We start from the raw sequence: 19,758 nt of genomic DNA, 5'->3' as shown, positions 1-19,758 counted from the left end.
GCTTTTAAAACTCAAAGCAGTGTTATGGTCTTACAGACAGATGTAAAAGATCCCATGATGCTACTTTGAAGAGGAACAAGAGAGTTGCCCCATGCAGTCCTGTAAACTGAAGATCCATTCATCAAACAACATGAGGAAAAAATATCCCAGGTCAGCTGGTGCATTGCTGTTCTGGATTCCTGCTGTGCACAAATTGGCTGCTGTGTTTCCTACATTACAACAGTGACCACACTTCACCGACTGCAAAGTGCTGTGTGATGTCCTGAGGAAGAGGGGAACGGAGGAGAAGGCCATTCAGCCCTTCAAGACAGCCCCACCACTGGACAAGATCATGGCTGATCCAGTTGTGGCCTAAGCTTCACTTCCCTCTCTGCCCCATAAGCCTAACAATACTCTGTTTAATTCTGCCTTATATCAATTCAAAGGTCCAGCCTCCACTGCTTTCTGGACGAGAGAATTCCAGCATCGACCCTTTGGAAGAAAATGCTTCTTCTCGTCCCAGGAATGAGTTCAGCGAATCTCCTCTGAACTGCTTCTCAAACAATGATGTATTTTTGTTAAACTAAGGAAAAAAAAACACAATGCTCCAGATTTGGTCCGACCAAGACCCTGTACAGCCTTAGTAAAACCTCCCAACTTGTATGCTCCATTCTTTTTTGTCATAAACGCAAACATTCGATTTGACTTCCTGGTCACATGCTGTACCTGAATGCTAACTTTTTATGATTCATTTAGCAGGACACCCAGATCCCCCTGTACTTTGCAATCTGTCTCCGTTTAAATAGCATACTGCTTTTCTATTACTCCTGCCCAAATGGGCAGGTTCACGATTTACCCATGTTATACTCCATCTGCCTAGCTTTGCCCATTCACTTAACCTGTCAATATCCCTTTGCAGATTACCCCCCCCCCCCCCCACCACCCCAATTTGGCAACTTGCTTTCCTACCTGTCTTGGTGTCATCAACAAGTTTAGTTGACATACACTTGCTCCCTTCATCCAAGTCATTTGATATAGTTTGTAAATAGTTGAGGGCCCCAACACTGTGGGAGGAATTCTCTGCAAGGCCCGTGAAACCTGGAGAGGTTCACTACGGCGTCGGAAGCCTCTCCCGGCCCCCTATTCTACCCTACCCCGGGGGATAGGTGGGCTGTACCGGGAAACTCGGCGGCCGGGCCTTGTCCCTGGCCGCGGAGGTGCCTATGACGTCAGCCACGTATGCGCGGGTTGGACAACTCAAATCCGCGCATGCACGGTTGCCATCTTTCCCCTCAGCCGCCCCGCAAGACGTGGCAGCTTGATCTTGCGGGGCGGCGGAGGGGAAAGAGTTAGTCCTCTTGAGACGCCGGCCCGACGATCGGTAGGCACCTATCGCGAGCCAACCCCCTCCCGAGCACGGTTGTGGTGCTCGATCCCCGATCCGCCCCCCACAGTCCCCACACTTACCTGGCGCGCCATGTTCACGACGGCAGTGACCAGGTGTGGTTGCCGCCATCATGAAGTGGTCGGGAACGGCAGGCTGCTCGGCCCATCCGGGTCGGAGAATCGCGGGTCGTCATGAAAAACAGCGGCCCACGTTTCTCCGAGCAATATGTCGGAAAACCGGACACGCCATTTTTGGGGTGGGTGGGAGAATAGCGGGAGGTGCGGGAGCGGAACTCCCGCTATTCTCCCACCCATCGTGGTTGCGGAGAATCGCAACCAATGGGCGCGATTCTCCGCAAAGGCGGGGAGTTGTGAAGGCTGCCGTGAAACCCGGCCGTGTTTCACGGCAGACTCCGCGCCCCCTCCCGGGACCCGATTCTGCTCCCCGGTCGGGGCTAGCAGCTGGGCCCCGTGAACTCCGGCATCGCCATCTTAACGAATTTCGCTAAGCCCGCGCGCCAAAGTTAGCGACGGCTAACGCATATGATGACGTCAGCCGTGCATGCGCGGATTGGACGACTCCAACCCGCGCATGCGCGGATGACTCATCACGCATATGCGTGAAACCCGCGCATGCGTGGGCCGTTATGTCCCTCAGCCGCCCCGCGGACTGATCCAGCGGGGCGGCGGAGTAACAAAGAGTGCGCGGGGTAAGTACCCGCTGCCCGCGATCGGTGGGCACCGATCGCGGGCCCATGGCCGTGCCAATCGGTGCCATGGTTCCCCAGAACGGCACTTTGCGGCCGTTTTCACGAACTGTGAGAGCAGGTGTGTTGCAGTTCGTGAAAACGTCCGTAAAGGCCTTGGAAATCGGCCCATCGGCCAGGGGAGAATCGCTGCTCGCCGTAAAAAACGGCGAGCAGCGATTCATGTCGGGGGGCGGGCGTGGGGGGGGGGGGAGAATAGCGGGAGGGCGTCGGATCAGCGTTGCCGTAAAAATTTGCGCTGCCGGCTATTCTCCGACCCGTCGTGAGTGCGTGTGTCTCTGTGGCACTCCACTATTCGCAGCTTGCCAATCCAAAACAAAAAAAATAAGCACAGGGAGCTGGTTCTCCGTTTTTGGGACTATGTCCCCACGCTGTCGTAAAAACTGTGGCCTTTTGCGACAGAAAAACTGGCGTGAAAGGGCCACATATTCATAGCTCTGCAAGGGGCAAGCAGTGAACCGTCAGGAAGCTCACAGCTTTTTCTGCAGGTATGGGCCCCCGCACTTCTGGGTCAGAGGCCACGCATGTGCATGTGCATGGCGGCGGCCTCCAGCGGCCGTGCCGTGCTCCATGGTGGACTCAGACCACGGACCTGGACCCTCCAAATAGTGCCACCGCACCCAACCCGGACCACCTGCCCAAAATTATCCCGGTGCTTTATAAGGAACCCCCTGCCCTCCGATCGGCCTGCCCCCAACCATTGCGGCCACAGACTAGATCAGCAGCCGCAATGCCATATCCACGCCGTCAGGATTTTGGCCGGTCGGGGGCAGAGAATGGCAGGGCGTGCCTCCAGCAATGGCCGCAGGTAGACAATGGCCGCAGGCAGAATCGGGGAACGGGTGCGGGTCCCGATTTCGTGCGTGCAAGTGGATTCTCCGCCCCGGCGCCGGCAGCGGTTTCGGCGTCAGGGTGAGGAGAATCCAGTCCCTGAAGTCTTAGTGCTCTCCACTGTACCCTTGAGTGGTGGCCCGACAAATGCCCGCCTATCGCCACTCTCCTCTGCCTGGCTAAACGTGTTCTGTCATTCAACAATTTCTTAAACTTATCTCCTTTCTTGCAAATGAAAGGGATGGCCATGGGTACCCCCATAGGCGCCAGTAGTGCCTGTCTTTTGTGGGTTATGTGAAATTATCCTTGTTCCAGTCCTACTCAGACCCATCCCTGTAACTGTTTCTTCATTGCATCGATGACTATCTGTGCTGCTTCATGCTCTCGTCTGGACCTCCTTATCGTCTCCTGATTATCAAGAACCTTTGGGGAGTTTCCCACCATGAAGACAGACACAAAATACATGTTCAACGCCTCTGCCATTTCTTTATTTTCCAGACTCTCTGGAGGACCAACAATAGCATTATTCTTTCCTTATCAACTACTTGTATGAACTCTGACTATCTGTTTTATATTACTAGTTAGTTTTCACACATACTCTGCTTTCTGAATTTTTATTCTCTCTTTAGTAATTGTCATGTGAGAGTGCCTTTAAGAATTGGATGTTTAAGAAATGTACCTTTAAGAAATGAAGCTGATCATATTACTGAAGTGATGTCACAGGCGAGGAGCTGAGCTCACTTCTTCTTTTTGGGAGTTTTCGTTTCAGTTTGAAGAAAACTTGGGTGTGGCTGTGAGCTGCATTGCTGGTGATTTCTGCCATGAAGGACTATCTCTTAATCCTTTGGTGAAATCGGAATTGTAAAAAGGTCTCAGTATTGAATATAAATCTAATGTTCTTCTGTTTGAAGGATTTGTTAAGTCTTTTGGATGTGTAAAGGAACAGTTTGCAGGATTGGGTAGTGTTGTTTTATTTTCGGGGTTATCTGTGAAGTAAGGGGTGTTAAGAGATCCAATGTTTATTTAAAAGTTTAATTTGAGTTCATGGAATAAACATTGTTTTATTTTAAAAACCACGTGTCCATAATTGTAAAAGTACACCTGGGGAACAAGCCGTGTGCTTCAAAAGCAACAATCCATTAAAGGTGGAGGTTGGTTGAACTCCATGATATATTTTGGGGTTCTGAAAACACCTCTCCCATAACATAATTCTTTGCTATTTCTCACAATCTTTCTAGTCCTCTGACCAACGACTAACCTTTGCAGATTTGTACAGTATTGCTTTCAATTTAAACTATCCTTAACTTCCTTCTTTAGCCACAGATGGTGCATCTTTCTTGGGCAGACTCCTGTCTGCACGGAGTCTATATGTTCTACCCGTGTCTGCTTGGGTTTCCTCCGGGTGCTCCGGTTTCCTCTCACAAGTCCCGAAAGACGTGCTGTTAGGTGGACTTGACATTGTGAAAGCTCCCTCTGTGTACCCGAACAGGCGCCGGAATGTGGCGACTTGGGGATTTTCACAGTAACTTCATTGCAGTGTTAATATAAGCCAACTTGTGACACTAATAAAGATTATTATCAAAGAATATTTATTTTTCACTGACATGTATTTTCATTGAGAGTTATTAAATATCTCCTTAAAAGGTCTGCAATTCTACTGTGTTACTTTTCAACCTAGTTTCTCAGTCTACCTTGGCCAGCATTCCCTTCATACTTTCCTAGTTACCTTTATTTAGGTTTAAAGCACTGGTCATGTGCCCATACTTCTCCATTTCAAAAAGAACATGAAATTCTATTTTCTTTTAATTCGTTCTTGGGCTGTGACACTGGCTGTGCCAGCATTTGTTGCCCATCCCTAATTGCCCTTAAACTGAGAGGCTTGCTAGACCATTTCAGTGGGGGGGGGGGGGGCATTTAAGAATCAGCAGCATCGCTGTGTGGGTCTGGAGTCACATGTAGGCCAGACCGTTTAAGGACAGCAGATTCCTTGAAGGACATTAGTGAACCAGATGTGTTTTTACGAAAATCGGCAAAGGTTTCATGGTCATCATTAGACTTTTAGTTCCATACTTTTATTGAATACAAATTTCACCATCTGCCATGGTGGGATTAGAACCCAGGACCCCAGAGCCCTGAATTACTAGTCCAGTGACAATACTACTCAGCCACTGCCTCCCTGCTGTGATCACTGTCACCTAGAGACTCTGTTATCCTGAGATAATTGATTAACCATTTCTCAATACGCATTACCAGGGCAAGTATAATCTGCTCCCTGTTGGCTCTAGCAAGTACTGCTCCAAGAAATTCCTGCAAACACTTTTTGAACCCATTTTCCAACTACCTTTGCCAATCTGATTTTCCCAATCTACATGTAGATTAAAGTCACCGATAATTATCACAGTATCCTTCTTACACATGTCATTTATTTCTTCCTGTATGCTTTGTCCTACAGTGTAACTGATGTTAGAGGGCCTGTAAACTACCCCACAAATGACCTCTTACCTCTACGCAAACCGATTCTAATCTTGCACTTTCCTGCTAAGGCCTTCTTTCAGTACTGGACTAATGCCACCCTTAATTAACAGAGCTACCCCACCACCTTTTTCTAGCTTCCTGTCATTCTGATATGTCAAATACCCTTAACATTCAGGCCCCAGCCATGGTCTCCTTTCAACATGTCTCTATAATGTCTATCAGGTCACACATATTCATCTATTTCTGTGCTAACAATTCATCCCTTTTGGTACAAATGCCATGGGCATTCAGATACAGGGGACGGGATTCTCCGCCCCGTCACGCCACATTTCTGGCCTGACTGGCTGGTTGGCGGGATTCTCCGTTATGCCGGCCGATCAATGGGGTTTCCCATTGTGGGGCAGCCCCACGCCGTCGGGAAACCCCCGGGCGCCGGCATAACGGAGAATCCCGCCGGCGGAGAATCCCGCCCCGGGTCTTAAACTCTGTTTTATATTTACCATTTTCTGCTTCATCTGCTGATATTCTCTTAACAATTGTACGTTCTGTCTCTTCCTGTCACACTCTAGTACTCAGCAACCAAATTGCTGCCCTTCTTCATTATTTTGTTGTTTTCCTTTGCTTTCCTATATCTCATCTTAAATGATCCATTACCTCCCCTCTATTTAGGTTAAAGCTTTCTCGACTGCCCTAGTTATATTATTTGCCAAATATCTGGTCCCAGCAGAGCTGAGGTGTAGATTGTCCCAATGGTACAGCTACCACATTCCCCATTATTGGTGCTGGTGTCCCATGAATTGAACCCCATTTCTCCACAACAATCTTTGAATTCATGACTCTCATGGGCAGCACGCTAGCTTTGTGGATAGCACAATTGCTTCACAGCTCCAGGGTCCCAGGTTCGATTCCCGGCTTGGGTCACTGTCTGTGCGGAGTCTGCACGTTTTCCCCGTGTCTGCATGGGTTTCCTCCGGGTGCTCCGGTTTCCTCCCACAGTCCAAAGATGTGCAGGTTAGGTGGATTGGCTGTGATAAATTGCCCTTAGTGTCCAAAATTGCCCTTAGTGTTGGGTGGGGTTACTGGGTTATGGGGATAGGGTGGAGGTGTTGACCTTGGGTAGGGTTCTCGTTCCATGAGCTGGTACAGACTCGATGGGCCGAGTGGCCTCCTTCTGCACTGTAAATTCTATGATCTCATGTATCCTATGCCGATTTGCTCATGGTTCTAATTATTACCTTTGAGGCTAAGCTTTTTAATTTAGCCGCTGGCTGTTCACACTCCACATGATGTTGGTACTTACATGAACCACAACCACTATACCCTCCCCCTCCCACTGCACGTTCTTCTCCAGCCCTGAGCAAATGCCTATAATCCTGACACAAAGCAGGCAGCACAACCACCTGAACTCACATTCTTGACACAGAGAACATAATCTATCTCCATGACTCTGCTGCCTCCTATCACTACCACATTTCTCTTTGCTCCTCCCACTTGAATGCCATCCTTCACCACGGTGCCATATTCAGTCCACCTATCTACCTTGCAGCCTGTCCCCTCAACCACACAGACAGCAAGCACTTTGAATCTATTGGACAAAGTCAGAGGTCGAAGCGCCTCCATCATTTACCTCCCTGACTCGCAGTCACACCCTCCCGTCCCTGATCACTGACAAACACTAAAGTTCTGCCTAACCTAAGGGTAATAAGTCCCTCCTAGAACAAAGTGTCCAGGTAATCTCCCCCTCCCTGAATCCCCTCAATATCCACAACTCAGACACCAGCTCAGCCACTCGGAGCTGAATTTGCCTCAGCTGCAGGCACGGTTCCCTGGGATTGCAGTGTATTCCACAGGTTATCATATGCTACCGTCATGGAAAATCCCCCTACCATTTCTGTTTAATGTTTTTTATTTAATTAGCCAATTAGTTGACAATGTGCAGAGATAAAGTAATAGAAACATGCACTCACTAGCTTGGAAACCAGGAAGGAAAGTCATCAACAACAGGAGGCTGAAAAAAGTGATAAAGTAGCACTTTGTTTCTACTGTGCACCGAATTGCCGCCTGTATTAAACTCCCAGCTCTTCATTCAGTCTAGAATCAGAGAATTTGCAGTGCAGAAAGAGGCCATTCAGCCCATCAAGTCTGCACCGGCCCTTGGAAAGAGCACCCCAATTAAGCCCGCGCTTCCAACCTATCTTCGTACCCCAACCTAAGACATTTAAGAGAAATTTAGCATGGCCAATCCACCTAACCTGCATGTCTTTGGACTGTGGGAGGAAATAGAGCACATGGAAGAAACCCATGCAGACAGGGGGAGAACGTGCAGACTCCATACAGGCAGTGACCCAAGCCGCGAATCGAACCCGGGACCCTGGAGCTGTGAAGCAACTGTGCTAACCACTGTGCTACTGTGCTGCCCTCAAACTACACCTCACTCAGGCACAGTCTGGTGTCAGCGTGCACCTTTCTGCATGCAAGTTTTAAAAAACTCTGCTTACACAGAGCCTCTGATGATTCATTATCTAGCTCAGCTCTCTACTACAGTAATTAGCATCTCCTGAGGGCAATAGATTCAGCCGAATAATAGATAACTGTCACTTCAGGCAGCTCCCTGGTTAATTGGACTATTCAACGATCAATGTTTGAAAGTTAGAACCTAAATTAACTAAATTTAAAGTTAAGAAAAGTTTAACAGAAGTCCCAACTGTTCACTTCATCATTTCACTCGGGCACAGTCTGATGCCTGCCCGCCCCTTTCCTGAGGTGGTGAAAAGTGGTTTATAAATGCAATTTTTCTAGCGAATGGATAGTTCTGGTGGTAGTGTAGAGGAGATCATTATGTTAGGGTGGAGAAGTAAAGTGATTTGAAAGAAAAAGTGAGAATCATGCCATTCTGAACAATGTTTATATGCATCAATGAACACCTAAAAGGAAGGATTCAGTCCTTTGTTTAATTGCTGTTTGTGGGACCATGCAGTGGACAAATTGGCTTCTGTAATTTCTGCATTCACGTCGTGACAACACTTCAAAAGTGTTTCATGTTATTCCTTGGCGATACGCAGAGATGACACGCCATCTTCAAAGTATGCAACAGGGGTTTTATTCAATGCTTTAAAACGTCTGTGTTCTCCTGCTTACAGCCTCAGTCTAGTTTATTTAACTAATCTTTAACTAATCGTTATGAAGGATGAACAAATTATAAGCAGTCATCAGTCAACAGACACGCATAATCAGAGACCGAACAATTGACCAACGGAACAGTATACTTCATTGGCTGCAAAACTCTTTTAGGAAATCCTGGGGTCGTGAAATGTGCTGCATAAATGAAAGCCTTTATTTAACTTTTTACCCTCTCTCTTTTTCTTTTTCTTCTGCATTCACCCAGGCGAAGATGAACCTAATTCTTTCCTGTCGTTTCGGCCCTTCTTCAGAAATTTCTGATTGGATTCAACCAATCTTTCACCAGAAATTCCAGACAATTGCACAATCATAGAATGGCAAAATGATACAGCAGGGCAGGAGGCCGTGGGACACTTTGTGCTGGTGCTGACTCTTTGAAGGCACTGTCCAGTTCGTCTCACTTCCCCCGCTCATTTTCCATCGCCTGAAATATTTTCCTTTTCAATTATTTACCTAATTCCATTTTGAAACTTATTATTGAATCTCCTTCCACCGCCCTTTCAGACAGTGCACTCTGTAGCATAACAACTCGCTGTGTAAACGTTAATTTCCCGGTTCTGCTTCTCTTTTTTTGCGCCAATGAATTTATATCTGTATCGTCTGTTCACTGGCCCCACTGCCACTGGGAACAGTTTCCTTATTTTCCCCATCAAAACCCTTAATGGCTTTGAACAACTCCATTGCCAAAGTCTTTTGGTTCTATATCTACACCCGGATGGCAGTAGCATCTGTTGAAAGCCCAGGCAGCCTTCAAAAACAAATCTTTTGTCACTGAGCCAAATATTGAAGTCCATGGATCGAGGTAACTTAAAATGAATGATTATGTAACACATACACCCATTCAGATTTACTGCTGACTTTTGCGAACTGGTTTAAATCAGTTTGATGTGTGTTGTTAATTGCCCTTTTGGGATTGCCTCACCCATTCAGTGGAACTGTGCACTTTTGAGGGCTGAGGCACATCTTGTTCTCTTCATGCAACATGTGAAATCCATGTGTGGTTTCAATGTGTCCAGTGCAGATGCTCAGCATTCCATAACCACATCAACCCAATTCACAATGGAAATTCCACCGGCGAAAATAAATGCCATTGGTGTAAAAATATCGGAGATACAGCGGCAAAGAAAAGAGGGCTCTTTTATATTTTCACTGAGTCCCGCCTTAACTGGAGATTTCTGTCAGGTTTCCTTTCGCGCTTTGATTTTAGTTTGTTTGATGTTGACGAGGGAGGATAAAATTCTAGTTCCAAGATTGATGATTAGCTGTGGTTTGGAGATAGCACCCTATACCTCGGAGTCAGGGAGTTGGGGGTTCAAGTCTGACAATGTGCATTAACATTGCCTCATAACCGCAGACCAATAAAGTCTTTATGGGAGTAATGTAACGAAATGCAACAGCCAATTTGTGCGCAAGAAGATCCCACCATAAGCCCGTGTTGGGCCCACAATTGTTCACAATTTACATAGATGATTTGGAGTTGGGGACCAAGGGCAATGTGTCCAAGTTTGCAGATGACACTAAGATGAGTGGTAAAGCGAGAAGTGCAGAGGATACTGGAAGTCTGCAGAGGGATTTGGATAGGTTAAGTGAATGGGCTAGGGTCTGGCAGATGGAATACAATGTTGACAAATGTGAGGTTATCCATTTTGGTAGGAATAACAGCAAACAGGATTATTATTTAAACGATAAAATATTAAAGCATGCCGCTGTTCAGAGAGATTTGGGTGTGCTAGTGCATGAGTCACAGAAGGTTGGTTTACAAGTGCAACAGGTGATTAAGAAGACAAATGGAATTTTGTCCTTCATTGCTAGAGGGATGGAGTTTAAGACTAGGGAGGTTATGTTGCAATTGTATAAGGTGTTAGTGCGGCCACACCTGGAGTGTTGTGTTCAGTTTTGGTCTCCTTACTTGAGAAAGGACGTACTGGTGCTGGAGGGTGTGCAGAGGAGATTCACTAGGTTAATCCCAGAGCTGAAGGGGTTGGATTATGAGGAGAGGTTGAGTAGACTGGGACTGTACTCGTTGGAATTTAGAAGGATGAGGGGGGGATCTTATAGAAACATTTAAAATTATGAAGGGAATAGATAGGATAGATGCGGGCAGGTTGTTTCCACTGGAGGGTGAAAGCAGAACTAGGGGGCATAGCCTCAACATAAGGGGAAGTAGATTTAGGTCTGAGTTTAGGAGGAACTTCTTCACCAAAGGGTTGTGAATCTATGGAATTCCTTGCCCAGTGAAGCAGTTGAGGCTCCTTCATTACATGTTTTTAAGGTAAAGATAGATAGTTTTTTGAAGAATAAAGGGATTAAGGGTTATGGTGTTCGGGCCGGAAAGTGGAGCTGAGTCCACAAAAGATCAGCCATGATCTAATTGAATGGCGGAGCAGGCTCGAGGGGCCAGATGGCCTACTCCTGCTCCTAGTTCTTATGTTCTTATGTTCTTATAAGCAATTATATAATAATCTGCCTTTGTGATATCGGTTGGCCAGAAGAATTTACTAAGAAACTAGGGAGTGCTCGTTAATCTTATTCAAAAGAATCCCGTGAGCACGTCTAGGTCCACCTGAGTGAACAGATGGAGCCTGGATTTAAGATCTCATTCACAGGACAGTCTGTGTGGCGAGCAGCGCTCTCAGTGTGGCACTGCAGTTGTAATTCATAATATGGAAAGATGTGTCTTTTGAAACATGGAAGTCTGGCAATATCTGGTCTGAAAGAAACATGAGAGGATAGAGGGAAAGATCCCATGAAAGGTTAATAGCAGCTGCAAAGAGCAGGATTATGAAATGCAGATTTTTCTCTCAAGCAGGCTTAGCAAACACACAGGACTTTTGTATGAAGCTAAAAACAATGGCTCACACCTTCATTGAAAGTAACTATCTTAGTAAGCATCTGGAAAAGCATGAATGAAGGTTTCAGTTGAATTAAGTGACGAATGTTTAAAACAGGCAGGTCTTTCAAGTTATAACCAAGTGAATTTTTAGCATTAAGCTAAAAGCAGTGTTTCACACCTTCATTGAAATTAACTATCTTAGTAAGCATCTGGAAAGGAAAGAATGAGGTTCAGTTGAATTTGGCGACAATTCTAAGTGTGAAGTTCTGCCGATATCAGGTAAATTAAAGAAAATTGGAGGCAACCTGTCGACGAGAAACATAATTTAAAGCCAAAATCAAAGTCAAAATTATGAGCTGGGGACACAATTGAAAAATAAAACAATAGAAATGACAGGAATTAAAAGTAACACCTCTTGAAACCAAAGCATTTTTGAATATCACAAAGGAACTTTGAACATCACAAAGGACAATGTAATCAGATCGGAGGGCTGAGGCCATGCCCAAAATGAATACTTAGTTGTATTAGAATGTTTAGATCAAAGATACTTTTTACAATCAAAATGAAATAATAGTTACCTTACAATATAATAAAAACTTAATAACTGTTAGAAAGAAAATATAAACCCAGAGACCAGAGCAGGAACTACCAGAACCAGAACCAGAACTCAGAGAGAAGGAGAGAAGGAACAAGAGAAGCAGAGTCAGCTTACAGTCAGCTCGGTCATGGGAAAGATAAGACATAGCAGCCGAGATAAAACAGCTAATACTTCTAAGGAATACTAGAATTTAAACAGGAGGCAGAGTTAGCTCAGAGATAGCCAGCTCTCATAGCTCAGTACATGGGATCGACAAGACACAGCAACCGAGCTCACCAACGAATATTTCTAAAGAAGAACAGACTTTAAAAAAGATTGATTGTCAAGTTGGGCCTGAAGGTCCCTTCAACCAACCAGGAGGATCCAGAAGCAAGATCTTTTTACCTTTCTGTAAAGAAAGTGATTGCAGCTTTTAAAAGAAAAAATATAATAATAAAATAACTTAATTTAACCTAAAACAGTGGTTTATTCGCAAGTCTACTTTACTTACTTAGTAATGTGGGACCCAGGATCGATGATACTAAGTGGTAAGTAGATGAAATCTTTGGTGAAGGTATGGGTTATACTGGGGGGATGACTTGAAAATATAGTTTGACCTGAATAGCACCCACCGAAGCCTGCATCAGAGTCAGGGAGTGAGAATCCCTGTTCACCATTTAGAATATCGGCCTTTTTTGGTATAGGGGGAATTCGACAAATAGTGGTGAGTTTTCAACAACAGTGTCAGACTAGATTTTGTGCGCACAAGTCTCTGGAGGGGGCGCTTCTTGAAGCCATAACCTTCTGTCTCAGAAGCCACCCACAGAGTCAGGGAGGAATGTGAAGAAAGGGATCAGAGGGATTAAAATAATAAACTGGGTCATTGCTAATGAGCTTGAGGCTGCAAGTGTCATGCTTGGATGTGGAGTGGGCTCCAAGTATTTCCAAGAAGCTCATTTTGCCCCACCCTCCTCGACCAAATTTCTCACCACCTCGCACTGACCAGGATCACCCAAGAACTGGCAATTGGTTGAGGTGTTGGGGGACGATTGGTACCCCTGGACCGCACCACTGACTGCAGAAGAGGTGGGGAGCAAATTGGAAGTGGAGATGGTGGGGTTTGAGAAAGAGGTCGAGCACTGATCACACTGCAATGAAGCTTTCTTTGCTTCGGCTTTCTTCAGTCAAAACAAAGTTTTCTTCAGCACTTATCGTGGCGTCTTCTGAGCTGTGCCTCAGATGGTACCCACACAATGAAGGCAGTGTGCATTTCAGAGAAGAACTGAAGAAAACAAAGAGGGATTGGGTGGTGCACAGTGTCACTGCACCACAGGAAGCTGGCTATGAACCTGGACGGGACTTTTGGGAAGAAAGACTCCTCTCTCCGAGTTTCCCCAGTGAAAAGAGTTGAACCGCAGTCTCAACACAAGATGATGGTAAAAATCCATGCATGGTTTGGCATTCAATTGGCAATCCTTCCCAAGGAAACCACAGGGAAAGCTAGGAGAGGAAATGGAAAAATATGCATTGACACAGTGAAAAACATGGAACGGCTAAGTAACCTTTATTACCTACCCATGGTTTGTGATGCCAACATTAGATAAAAATTTCCAAAACAGCCACACCACTCTGTCATGTCTAGTAAAGGCACACCATAGTCATAACTTTAAAAAATATTAACTTTATTCTGTGTGGAATCTTTTACACTGACTTTTTATTTTAAACAAGTGAACAGTGTGCTGCAAAGGAGGCTGCTGAAAGTCAGATGGCCCATTCTCTGCATTCAAGAACTGCCCCACTATCTAAAAGGGACAACAGTTACATTCCATGCGAAACGGTACATATCCTGAGTCCATTAGAAGACATCCCTGGATTAAATAGGTCGACAAAAGAAAGAAGGAAAAGAATTGTCTTAACCCATCAGAGGCTCATCAATCTAAAAACATCACCATATTTGGTAAAGAAGCCACATTTGTGAAGCGTCACAAGGTGGAACAGCCACGTTTGTCCACTTTAATCTTTAAATGCTGTGTGCAGTAGGGGAGACACAGGGAAAAGGCAGCAACATCTATGTTTGACAAAGATCTGAATGCTCCAGTATTGTAAGCTCTCGAATTTGGGTCCTCCAAAAGGGCAAAGTGACCTTTTGGTCACGGGACGACAAGATGGTGACTTTGTAACCTATGAAAGTCCTGAAAATACCTTCAGCTTATGACTTTGGCTGTTGGATTCACATAAACTACACTTCAATCCATTCGGGACTGCAACATCGCTTCTCCAAAATAGTATAACCGCATGAATAACAAACTATTATAATATTTTTTAAAAAGTGCACCATTCTCTCCAACTGTACTTTCCTTGAGTGCATTTGTGTGCGTGGGGGCCCTGGTTTTAGATGTTTGGGTGCGTGCTTAAATAAACTTTGTAAAACCCACAAAAAGCTTGCTGCTGGTTATTCAAATCATCCAAACACTCAGGGTTGAAAACAGACTCACAACTTCCTCTCAGAAATTCACCGATTATGAACAGATAAGGAAAGGGGATAAGGATTTGAGTTCACTCTCCCCCTGCCCATTAAAAACAATTTTGACAACATTCCCCTCTTCCAATTAATAATGTTTGTCTGAGTTTGTCAGCTGAAAATTGCACTTTTGTGACTATGTGATCATAACTGAGATGGCAAGGGATTTGGTGGAAGCCTAGCATTCTCGCCATTGTCATTGAGAAGAATGAGAGTGGGTCTTATTGAAACATACGAGATTGTGAAAGGCCAGATGCTGAGAGGTGTCGCTCTCCTGGGAGAATCTAGAACAAGGGACACAGTTTAAGGATAATGGGTTTCACATTCAAGATGGAGGTAAGGAGGAATTTATTATTTTTGAGGATCGCTAGTGTTTGGAATTCAGTTCCCCAACAAGCAGTGTAGGCTGGGTCATTGAATACATTGAAGGCTGAGCTAGACACATTTTTGATTGACAAGGGATCCAAGGGTTATGGAGGACATCAGGTAAGTGGAATTAAGGCCACATCAAATCAGCCACGATCTTATTGACTGTAGGAGCAGGCGCAAGGGGCCAAATGGCCTCCAACTGTTCTTATTCTTCATGCTCTTCGGTACTTGTGATTGTTGTTACATTCTCTGGTTACAACTGGACTTTTGGGTTCTGATTCCTCTTGGTGCGACTTAATTTGCTGCCAACATTTATTTATTTTTTTGCCTTGTGAACCTTTTTTCTATTTCCTCCACATCACCCATAAGAAGAATTGCAAAGCATGGAGTGTAAGTGATACCCAAACTGTAGGGTTTTAAGGAACCTCCCAAATACATCCTGCAGCATCTGCCAAAGAACAGCAAAAGTCCATTAAGCCACACAAAGTGCGAATGAGGGGATCGGGTGGAAGGTTGGAAGAGATTGCAGAAGAGTTTGGTGTAAAATCCCGCACCAATTATTTCAGAGCAATCCAAGAACGACACACTTATTCCGGACAGGATAGATTCCACTGCGGTGGAATGCTCTGAATTATTCAGCTCCTGAGCTAATATGTGACATTTAATGGAATGGTATTGCAAAGTTACTTGGCAAGAATCCAGAACAGCCAGCATCCACCATCATTTCAAAAAACAAATTCCCATCCCTTTTCAATGCAAACCTCACCTTGCAAAACAAATGCCGTGTGTTTCAGTGTTCATTGAAAAATAATAAAATATTGGGACGTCTCAACCCGTCAGGCAGCATCTGCGAAGGGAGAAACAGAGCTAATATTTCAGGCGAATGACCTTTCTTCAGAACTGGAAGAAAAATTAAAGGCTTAATAGTTTCTACAAAAATAGAGAGGCCAGGACATTGATGTGAGGTTGGGAAAGAACAATCTGTGGTTGGGTGAAGGGTAGGAGACAAATAAAGATCCAAAGTAGTTGAGAGGAGGTGAAAATGACAACAGCGGAATTATTCCCATGCCCACAGGCAAAAATGGCCCACACGTTAACAAGGGCCAAAAATCCAAGGGCTGTCACATCTGAGTCTCCGCAAATGCTATTGCTTTCTCGGAGCTCATGGCCAAGTTGCTCATCACGCAGCCCCTGCTAGAATCTAGTCCTGTTAGAATTTTATAAGTCTCTATGAGATCCCCACTCATTCTTCTGAACTCCAGCGAGAACAATCCCAACCTAGTCAATCTCTCCTCATATGACAGTCCTGCCATCCCTGGAATCAATCTGGTAAACCTTCGCTGCACTGCCTCTGGAACAAGAACATCCCTCCTCAGAGAAGGAGACCAGGTGACACATCATCAGTCTGCACAATTGCCTGGGGTTCTCTTGAATAAGTGTTGGAAGAAATTTGTACAAAGACTTCTTGAATTTGGCCATTTAGTTGGACAATGAAAAGTAGCTTCAGCTTCAGCGTGGGATCAGATTACAGCGATTCATTTCACCCATCAATTACACCATACCACAGTTTACCAATAAACTACAATGACTAGCCGTTCCCAGGAATGGAAACAGCGACCCTTTAGTAACGACACTCATTGGGATCAATCTCTTTTCACTATTGAGTTGTTTGTTTATGTTGTACGCGACCAAAGGATAATGGTGCCTCTCTTTCTCGTTGCAAGGCAGCAATCCAGTGAGGGAAGTGACAAAACAGTTGAATATTTCAGTTGGCACAGAACCACGGCAAGTGGAAAAATCCATTGAACGAGCCATTACACAGCAGATAACACTTCGGCCCTGAGTCAGAAGGTCTGAGACTTGAGCATAGAATCTAGGTCACCATGTTTAGGCCAACACTGAGGGAGTGATGTGTTGTCAGAAGTGCTATGTTTCAAATGAGATGTTCAACTGAGGCCCTGTCTTCTCTCTCAGGTTGTCGAAAGTGCACTGTTTTGAAGAAAATCAGAGGCGTTAGAAAGACTTACATTTCTTAAGTACATTTCTTTCGCCCTCTACAGCCAATGAAGTACCTCTGCAGCAAAACCATTGTTTGAAGGTAAGAAACATGGAAGCCATGGCATCACAGGAGGCAGTGGTGTACTGGTATTGTCATGGACTTGCAATCCAGAGGGGGAATGCTCTGCGGACCTGGGTTCGAATCCTATCCCGGCAGTTGGTGGAATTTGAATTCAATAAAAAAAATTTGCAAATTGTCAATTGCTGTGAAAACCCACCCGGTTCACGAATGTCCTTTAGGGAAGGAAATCTGTTGTCCTTACCTGGTTTGGCTTACATGTGACTCCAGACGCAGAACAATGTGGTTGATTGACTCATAACTGCTCTCTGAAATGGTTGGGAACGCCACTTAGTTGTATCAAACTGCGACAGAAAATTGGAATGAAACTTGATGGACCACCAGCAAGGACACACTTAGCCTTGTCGACGTTGTAAATTCCCCCTCACAAACATATCCATGGAATCCCTGTGTATGCCCTGGTCTCATCGACAGGTCAGACCTATGAGAAAACCATCCACTGGTTGGAGTTATACCTGGCACAAAGTGAAGGTGGTTGTGGTTGTTGGAGGTCAATCATCTCAGGACATTACTGTAGGAGTTCCTCAGGGAAGTGTCGTTCGCCCATCCATCTTCAACTGCTTCATCAACGACCTTCCTTCCATCATAAGGTTAAAAGTGAGGATGTTCGCTGATGATTACACAATATTCAGTATCATTCATACTTCTCACATATGGAAGTAGTCCATGTCCAAATGCAGCAAGATCTGGACAAGTGGCAAGTAACATTTGAACCACACAAGCAACAGGCAATGGCCATGGCCAACGAGAAAGAATCTAACCATCATGACTTGATATTCCGTGGCATTCATCACTGAATCCTCCACTATTGACACGAGGCTACATTGATCAGAAGCTGAACAGGATTAACCATATAAATACTGTGGCTGCAAGAGCAGGTCATAGGCTGGGAATTTTGTGGAGAGTAACTCACCTCCTGACTCCCTGTCCACCATTTACAAGGTGCGAGTCAGGAATGTAATAGAATACTCCCCACTTGCCTGGATGATTGCAGCACCAACCACACTCAAGAAGCTCAACACTATCCAGGAAAAAGTAGCCCATTTGATTGGCATGACATCCACAAACATTCAGTCCCTCCACCACTGACGCAAAAGATGCACTGCAGGAACTCACCAAGGCTCCAAAGCCACCAAGGCACCAAATCCACAACCACTACCATCCTAGAAAGACAAGGATGGCAGACACATGGAAATACCACCACCTTGTTCCCCATCAAGCCACATCCTAACTTGGAAATATATCCTTCACTACCGCTGGGTCAAAATCTGGAACTCCCTCCTAACAGCACTGTGGGTGTACCTACACCACATGAACTGCAGCAGTTCAAGAAGGCAGCTCAACACCACCTTCTCAAGATCAATTAGGATGGGCAAGAAATGCTGGCCCAGCTAGCTACATCCACCTCACATGACTGAATTTTTTTTAAAAACTTTGCTCACAGCAAGATGCATAACATCAACTTAATAATGACCAGATAACCTATTTTTGTGGTGTTGATTGAGGAAACGTTGTTGCCCACAACACCAAGAATCAAATGCATGTTCCTGGAAATATTGCCATGTGATCTTGTCCATGCATCTGTGAGAGCTGATGGGCTCATGTCCAAAATATCTCAGCCAAGAAACAGCTGCTCCGACAATTCTGCCAAGGTTTTGTGCTCAATTCTCCGGAGTAGGGACTTGAACATCCGACTTTTATGATATTGAGGTGAGTGTGCTAATCACATAACTACAGCTGGAGCACCTGTTGTCTCTCTTTACATCCAAAACAATTGAAAATGGAGTGGTGTGGGGGGGGGGGGGGATGTTTAGTTGCCAGTCAAGCATCACACAACTGGGTAATAAGTCTTAATGCTTTCCAGTTGGTGTCGGAAGGTGGTGCGTCACAAGGATGGACATGTTGGCCAACTAATGGTTGGAACATGAGGCAAGTCGTATGTTGGGTCCTCCAGGAAATACATTTAATCGCAGTTGGCAACCCTCGGCATGACACGACCATCATAATACATCGTCCCCACGATCAGCAGATCTGTAGACGACTCCCACCAGAGCCTTTAATATTTTCCAACTTTCATTCTAAGTCTTAATAAATTGGAGGGCAAACGGAAAAGTATCAGTGTTGAAAACCATGGAATCCCTACAGTGCAGAAGGAGGCCATTCAGCCCAAAGAGTCTTCCCTGACTGTTTGAAAGAGCACCCTACCTAGGCCCAATTCCCCCGCCCTTTCCCCGTAACTCCACCTAATTTACACATCTTTGGCACTGAGGGGCACCTTAGCTTGGCCAATCCACCGAAGTTGCACGCCTTTGGATTTTGGGGGGGAACTGGAGAAACCGGAGGAAACCCACGCAGACACGGTGAGAAAGTGCAAACTCCACACATACAGTCACCCAAGGCTACAATTGAACCCGGGTCCCTTGAGCTGTGAGGCAGCAGTGATAACCACTGTGCCGCCGTGCCGCCCTTTCAGTTTTCAATCAAATGTGTTAAAAAGATTATTGCAGCAAATGATAAATTAAACCAGGGAACTTAAAGAAATATTCCACCTAAATAGACCCTCATACGGATTGCTGTGATCTTTTGTTTATTTATTCTTTCATGGAATGCAGGCGTCGCTGGCCTGGCCTGTGTTTATTGTCCATCCTACTTGCCTTTGAGAAAGTGATGGTGAGGTGATTTTTGTCAAGTAGTTATATTCGT

This window comes from Scyliorhinus canicula, chromosome 9 (assembly GCF_902713615.1).
Source record: "Scyliorhinus canicula chromosome 9, sScyCan1.1, whole genome shotgun sequence".
NCBI classification, from domain to species: Eukaryota; Metazoa; Chordata; class Chondrichthyes; order Carcharhiniformes; family Scyliorhinidae; genus Scyliorhinus; species Scyliorhinus canicula.
This window is presented reverse-complemented; position numbering follows the sequence as displayed.